Source organism: Vulpes vulpes, chromosome 12 (genome assembly GCF_048418805.1).
Source record: "Vulpes vulpes isolate BD-2025 chromosome 12, VulVul3, whole genome shotgun sequence".
Taxonomy (NCBI): domain Eukaryota; kingdom Metazoa; phylum Chordata; class Mammalia; order Carnivora; family Canidae; genus Vulpes; species Vulpes vulpes.
Window position 1 is genome coordinate 67,745,945 of NC_132791.1, and position 8,271 is coordinate 67,754,215.

Genomic DNA, 8,271 nt, shown 5'->3' on the forward strand with positions numbered 1-8,271 from the left:
CACAGGAGCGTGGAAAAGTCATACGAGGTGAGTGTTTACCGGCACTGGCAAAAACCCCAAATCCCACTGTGTCCCTCTTCTCCAACTTGGCATTCAAAACCAAGATCCCAGTCCTCAAAACCTTCAAATTAAATAAATGACTTTGAGTCCCCATCCTGCTGATAATGAAAATGTCTCTTTTCTCTCTCCCCTAAATACTCCTTATCTGCCAACAAAAGCAGCCAGCCGGACCTGGTTAAACAAAAGCCCTGCTTGGCCAGACAGAGTCTGGCTCTTTGTCACGCATCTAGTAGCCTCGGCCACCCGATGCCTGCACAGAGGCTCAGGGGGCTCCTGCACCTGAGAGCTGACCTCCTCCTCCAGTCCTGGGTCTGGGGAAAACAGGCTACGCCCTGGCTGAACTGGGCCTCCCCCCTGCTACCAAGACGCTTCCTATCTGCTCAGCCTAAATTATGACCTCCGGGCAGGATTCTCTGGCCTCCAGAATGGATGCAGAATGCACGGCAAAGAACAAAGCTATAAGGTCGCTCGCCCTCTTTGTCCACGAGGCTTATGCCCATGGGCACCAGTACATGATGCCAGGCCCTTGGGTGGCCTATCTGCTCAGTGACTTGCTCCTTGAGCTGCTCCTTCTTCCTGCACACATCTGGTTGCCCTACCTGGGCCCAAAGAGATTCCAATCTCCACTGCAGCTCTCCTGGAAGGAAGTACTGCTCACTTAGTCATAAGCCTATCCCTGTCTCCCGTCCCCAGACTTCAAGACATTTCATTTCTTTTTTAAAAGATTTTATTTACTTATTTGAGAGGGAGAGCACATGAGCAGGGGCGGGAGGGCAGAGGCAGACAGAGAAGCAGGCTCCCCACTGAGCAGAGTCTAACGTGGGGCTCAACCCCAGGACCCTGGGATCATGACCTGAGCTGAAGGCAGATCCTCAACAGACCGAGCCACCAAGATACCCCAAGACATTTCTCTTAAGAGAAAAACTATTGTGTTATAAGAGTAAGGCATCATACCAAAAAGGTAAGTGATCGTCATTATCTCATGGCGCTGAAAGACCCTCTTTCTGGAAATGAGTCAATCAAGGCATGAGACCTTGCTCGACGTCATACCACTTGTTTTGTGGCCCAGCTGGTGGCAAGAAGCTGGTATCCCAATTCCCACTTCCCTGCCCAATACCATATTCTATCATGTACTGACTTAACATCTGAATCAAAGTAACACCAGAACAGAGCAGCTGACCAAAAGCTAGAAATTTCTTTTGCTCTTACATAATAGCCCCAAAGTACATGATCCAGCACTGGCGGGGCAGCTCTGTAATCTTCCACGTGTGGCTTCCATCTTCAGATTCAAGGTGCTTTTCTCATTGTGCCAATTTCTCATCAACAGGAAAGGCAAAGGAGAGAGTGGGTGGGGCCCACCCAGCCATTTTTAAAGACTAATCCAGTCGTGGCACAGAATACTTGAGCTCACATCCTAGGGACAGGAGTACAATCACAGCTGTGGTCGCACCAGGCAGCAAGGGAGGCTGGAAGACACAGGCTCCGGCACCCTGTGCTCTGCTAACACTCAGGACTGTGTAGTGCTTTAAAAACAGGAGGGGGAATGGATCCTGCAAGGTAATCAGCAGCCTGCCACATTCTGTACACAGAACACCTAAAGCTTATTGCACAGTGCACACACGTAGTATACATGGATGTGTGCTCACACATGCATGTACACACTTTACAGAAATAAAATTCAACCAGCCAGTGCACGTGCTACATTAACACCTGGTTCAGGTACCCTGCCTCCGCCGAGCCTTCCCTGAGCTCCCAGGCAGTACCAGGCTCTCCTTCTCTCCTCCCTCAAAGCACCTCCCACATGAAGGTCTCTAATATGTACCATCATGCCCATATATATATATATATAGTTTATATACCTTTATAAGTCTACAGTCTATACTGAGCCAGATAAATTGTAGGTGCACAAGAATTCATTTGCTAAACTAAGTTCATCCTCAGACATAAGATAGTAAGTGTTGAGTCTCCACACACACATCCATACAGAAAAAAATTACCACTATGGTTGTCATAAGAATCGTAGCATGGATCCCACCCTCACCACCAGATGCCCAACACTGGGTAATGTGTTTCCCCAGAGTTAGCTCATTTAATTTTCTGAGAATCCTACCCTTTGTTGTTTCCATTTGAAAGATAAGGTGCCTGAAACAGAGAAATTAAAGAACTTTCCCACAGTTGTGGAGCTAGAAATTAATTGGTGGACCAAGGATGTAGATTTGGCCAGTGCTTTTAATAATCTTGGTTTGTATTAGGTGAGGTGGGCTAGGGGATTTTTTTTTTTTAACCTGACAGAGAACGCCTATGAGAAACCAAGAGATAGCCAACACCATGGGGAGCTAAGTGATTACTGACACTAGGGTTGAGAGTCAGACTGATCCCTTAGCGACACTTCCAATGACCCAGACAGCAATCCCAAGATATTCCATATGTGCTTTGCATCCGCGTCAATACTGCAGAAATGCCCGTCTGGTTTTCTGGGGCTTTTCACATAGGACATAAAGTTAGGAGCTGAAATTTCAAGTGTTAAAAATGATCAAAACTTTCCAATACCCTAAATCCTTGACCCTCATGAGATTCCCCAACCCAGTGGACATTCAAGTACCCCCATCATTTGCAAAAGCATCATAACAACCGAATATGTAATGATAGTGGAATCTAAAGCAGAGTTGACCCACAACAGCAGAAAGGGAACTGGGGGATTCTGACTGGGGGGGGTGGGTGACACTGGGGACACAGAAGCACATCAGCTCCAGAGACCGAGCACATGGGTGCTGAATGTGTGTGTGTGTGTGTGTGTGCGCGCGGGCGTGTGTGCGCAGGTGCGTGTGTGTGCATGTGTGAGAGAGAGAGAGGGAGAGAGAGGTTTGTTTCTCCCTTCGCTGATGCTCTGCTGTGTAAGTGCTAATAAGAATCTCCCAAAACTATTTTAGGAGATATTTTAGTGCAACTTGGGTACGTTGGGGCGAAAAAAAGACTTGTGATTTGGAAAGGGAAAAGACAACAAGATTTGATTTCAGAGACGCTTCAAAAATAATGGCATAATCTTAACCGTTTTCAGAAAATACAATCAAGCATTCAAGCCTCGGATAAAGGTGTATCGCCTTTATCGGTGCAGCAAACTGCAGATTAAGCTTTTTTTTTTTTTTTTTTAATGCTGTTCAAATTGCCTGTGAAGCAACCTTTTATGAGATATGATGGTTCAAACAATTTTGCAAAGAGCAGAAGACAAAGAATACGTTTTTACACCGAACTGGTTTCCTAGGAAACCCTGAAAAAATGTAATACGATATCTCTTAGAGGTAGTTCAAGGACCAGGACTCCTCTTTACTTATTTAATTTTTTTTTGAATGGTGTTTAATATCTGCCTCTCCCTCTCCCTGCAGCGGGAGCGAGGAGGGTAGAACAAGCTCTCCCGGACGCAGCAGCCCGAGTGTCCTCTCGTTAATTGAGTGCCCGGTCTACACAAAGGAAAAATATTGGAGCCAAGTTGAGCCTTCATTACTCTCTGCAGCAATTTGAAGCAAGAAATTAAAGGAATAGAATTTGAACTTTTTGCTCTATCATTATAAAAAAAAAAAAATTCCCCAAATCCCAGCTAAGACATTAAAGGAAAGAAAAAAAAAAAAAAAGCCAACCCACTCTTTTTCAAACCACGTCTAAATTAATCTGTTTCAAGGTCTTCAAATACCATTTATTTTAGGTTTATTTTTATTCTGGCTCTTCATCCGTCTCTGTGATGTGCCGGCATATGCAGGCTGGCAGAGGATGCGTGAATTAGCAGGCGTATTCACTTCCCGAGTTCAGATGCAAGATCACCAGGGTCCCGAGGTAGCAGGGGCGCTCTGGATGAGGAGATGGGGGAGTCTGCAGGTCAGGAACCCTTCAGGGAGCACAAGGCTGTTTACAGTGACACCTCTGCTGGCCCCGATTTCTATCATTCATCACTCATGTCAAGAGGAAATCCAAATAGGAAAAGTGAAGGAACATCTGGGCTGTGTGGGAAGGAGTTAAATTTGATTTTAAAATAAATAAGGTATCAAAGCTTCAAGTTTCACTTATTCAAAAATTGAAGATGAACATCAGAAGATTGTCTCAAAGAAGTCTGGGACGTGTCTGTGAGTGGGCAAGGGTGGAATGGGGCTGTGGCCTCCCACGAAGGTCCTCACTTGTGGGTGCTCTCTCCTCACATCTGTGCAAAGCACTGGAGAGAGCCCAGAGAAGGTGGTGGCGCCAGAGGACAGTTGGTGATGGATCCCCTCTCAGCACCAGCAGACCCACATACACCCTGCCTTTCCTCACCATCACTGAGTTGCATAAGCATAATGTTCTGGGAGGCAACCTGGGAGGTATTGTCAGGCTGATGACAATACCATTGTTTCTCGTTCTGGATCTTTGAGGAGAATTGATGTAAGAGTCTTCAGGGTCTTTGAGACACTGTGGGTGTTCTGGATGGGACAGTTGCCCAAGGAGAAGGAGGGGAACCCAGAACTTGAAGGCTTTTCAGTAAGATTTAAAAAAACATGAAGGGCACCTGGGTGGCTCTGTTGGTTAAGCATCTGCCCTCAGCTCAGGTCATGATCCCGGGGTCCTGGGATCAAGCTCCAAATTGGGCTTCCCCACTCAGCAGGGAGTTTGCTTCTCCCTCTGCCTTGCCCCCCTAGTTGTGCTCTCTCTTTCCATCTCTATCTCTCAAATAAATAAATAAGCAAATAAATAAATACTTTTTAAAAAATAAAACAAACAGACAAAACCCCATGAGATACCAAATCAACAAAACAAGATTGACATGCAGGATGGTTATCTTTAGAGCTTCATCAGATCCAGCTCACACTAAAGGACTTGGCAGGCCTTGGATGGACCCTAAAACCCCAGCCTACACATTTTTAATGCAGGTGGAATTGGATTAAAATGGATATAGGGAACCTCATGTGAATGTGGGAAATCTAAATATAAAAGTAGCCTGTGGGATACCTGGGAGGGGAACAAAGTAGCCTTCCCGTTTGCCTTGGTGTAGCTAGGACACAGGTAAAAATGACACATAAAAACCTCAGGTAGCGATGGATATTTGGATGCCAAGTTTCCTTGCTTTTTTTTTTTTTCTTGACAACAGCATCATCCTATTTTCCTTTTGGAGAGCTGGCATCCCCTTTGTTATGATCTTGATGGGCCATGAATTAAAGTTGCTTACTCTCCCCTAAACTAGAGGTGGACAGGTGGACCTAAGCTAGATCAAAGACTTTCCCCCAAAATCTTCAAAATAAAGATGTTCTCAGTAGTTAGTACTCATGCCTTGGAGCAGTTGAATGCTTACCAGTTGTACCCTGGAAAGCTCAGGCTCGGACTTCAGGGCCAAAAGCTACTCTGAATATGGAGACGGTAAAATATCCATATCCCTTAAGGACAAGGGTAAGTGTCCTTTGAGGGGGAAGGCATGTGCTGGCACACAAGGAGGTGAGACAGAAAGTGGAGAACCAGGGGGCATTGCGTCTCTGGGACATAGGGTACAGCTTGGGGACCAGATTAACATGACATAGAGTGAAGCTTCAATTAAGTACCTTATCAGGATATGGAGCTATCTCAAATACTGGCTGTCAGAGTTCATTGACATGACAGGAGGGCCTGGGACGCGGAACTTGGAAAGTCAAGAAGTACAATGCTGTCTGTTTGTCTGGGCCTCCTGCACTGGTGGAGTCCCAGAGACTGTTGCTCTCTTATGATCTACACGTGAGTCTAAAGTGGCCATTCCAGGGGCAGCCTGGGTGGCTCAGCGGTTTAGCACCACCTTCGGCTCAGGGCGTGATCCTGGAGTCCTGGGATCGAGTCCCGCATCGGGCTCCCTGCATGGAGCCTGCTTCTCCCTCTGCCTGTGTCTCTGCCTCTCTCTCTCTCTGTGTCTCTCATGAATAAATAAATAAAATATTTAAAACAAGAAGAAGAAAAAGATTTAAGTGGCCACTCGAGAAAGGTAGCCTGTGCTTCCAAAGTACATCACTTCCCTGTTCAAACACTTGGCTGAGATTGACCAGCCTCTCTGAGGCTCAGCCTAGGGATTTGGGAGTGGATCCCCGCACCTGGAGTCTGTAGCTGGGATGGTTGAGGTCAGGGAGGCTGGAAGCCATCCTGCCGGCCAGATCATAGTGTACCTGTGCCCCGAGGAGACCCCATGCAGATGAGGCATCGCCCTGTCCTCTGGAAAGCTTCTCAAGTGCTGCTTAAGGGCAGAAGGAGGGAGCATCATCTAATTTGGGAGGTTCAAGAATTAGCACCTGGGGGATGTTGGGGAGAAAATGATTTAATCTTTCTGAGCCCCAAATCCCTCATTTTAAAAAAGGTAAATGTTTTTGGAAATCATTAAATTAGATAATTGAGGAAAAGTGCTGGCACACACTAGCTCCCAAGAAATGGCGGCTGTTCCCCCATCTTGCCTTGCCACCTAGAGCACCACAGATGGGTCAAAGGATGGGGACTCTTCCCTGAGGTGTTCACATGGTCTTGAGGGTTGACCCACATGGAGGCAGTACTGGATTTTTCTCAGCTTTTCTGAAAGTCCATTGTGGCTGTAAACACAAATTCACTGAGCTTGCTCTGACATCTCCACTCCACATAGGAGAGCATTAGGTTGAATGTCAGCTCTGTAACTTGTCTCAGGGCCCTGAGCGTGTTGACACAAACATGACTTTCCACATGGCTAATCTGACCCAGTAGGTGCTCAATATAGTTTTATTCTTCAACGTCAACATTAAAATATATGTTCCCTGGAATATAGAACACCAGATGTCAGGTGAGGAGGGAAAATCTCAATCCATGTATTGCTTCCAAACATGGGGAGGACTGGGCTGCTTGAATGCAGTGGGTAGGAAGAGTGTCCTAAGAATATAGAGAACTTCCTTCCTCTAGTCATTGTTAGCTTATAGGAATCATGGCATTTTCTAATGATCACACACACACACATACACAAAGTATTTTCCCCAAATGTCAGAAAATCTGAGATTCATTGAGTCAGTGCACATTGATTGCACATCATGTTGCACACTGCTATTCTAGGGACAGGAAAAGTGGATACATCAAGGGATGAATGTGAAATGGTGGGTCAATGTCATGACTGGACACATGTGGCTCATCGAGAAGCCAAAGGAGGGGCTAGAGGGGGCTCTGAGAAGGTTTCTCAGAGGTCACCCCTAACTGTGTCTTGAAAGATGAGCAGGAGTTAGCCATATGAGTGGAGGTAGGGGTTGCATTTGAACAGAGGGTGGCATAGAGGGATTGTTCCATGAGGAAAAAACCCCAGCAAATATAGCTAAAGGCCCAATAGAAATGGCTCTTATAAGAAGGTGCAAGTACCCAAAGTCTTCACATCTAAGATGGACACATTTCTAGAGATATTAAGGTCCCTGGAGTCAGCCACGTTACACAATCAATACCTAGACATAATATTGTTTTTCCCTAGGCAGCCTGCTCCTCTTTTATACACACACGTGTGCATGCACATACACACTGCAACCACTGTTGACAATTGGACATATGCCCCTCCCATACTTTCTCTTTTGCTGGATTTTTTCTCAAATACGGAATCTATCTCTACTTTCACGGACCATATATTGCTAACCACATTATTTGCACTAACCAGATATCCAAGTAAGAGTGGTAATGTACTTCGTAATGTTATAAATAGTGCCAACACGAAGCATGATGTATTCAGTTGTCTCCGTGTTAACAAGGCTATGTACTTCATAAACTTGAACCCCTGACTTTAAAAACTGACATCATTTTTTTTACCATTCCTTCCGGAGAAGGTGGATTACCATCACAAAAAGTTATGTGTATTCAATATCAGTTTTTTTTCTGAAAATCACTCAAAAATACGTCTTCACAGTGATACTGACGTCTTAGCTCAGGCCACTGTAACAAGATGTCGTAAACTGGGTGGTTTAGAAACAACAGTTCTATAGACAGGAAATCTGAGATCAGGGGGGCTGATGGCAGATACTCCTCATTGTATCCTCACATGGCAGAAAGCAGAGAAAGGACACAAGCTCTCTTGTGACTCTCAGAAGGGTATTAATTGTACTGGAGAGGGCTCCTCCCTCATGACCTCATCTAATTGTAATTACTAACCAAAAGCTCCAACTCCTACCACCACAGAGAGCAGTAAGGTTGTAATGTAAGAATTTAGGGAGGTGATTTCTCTTCTCCCCATACCCTAACCACCCT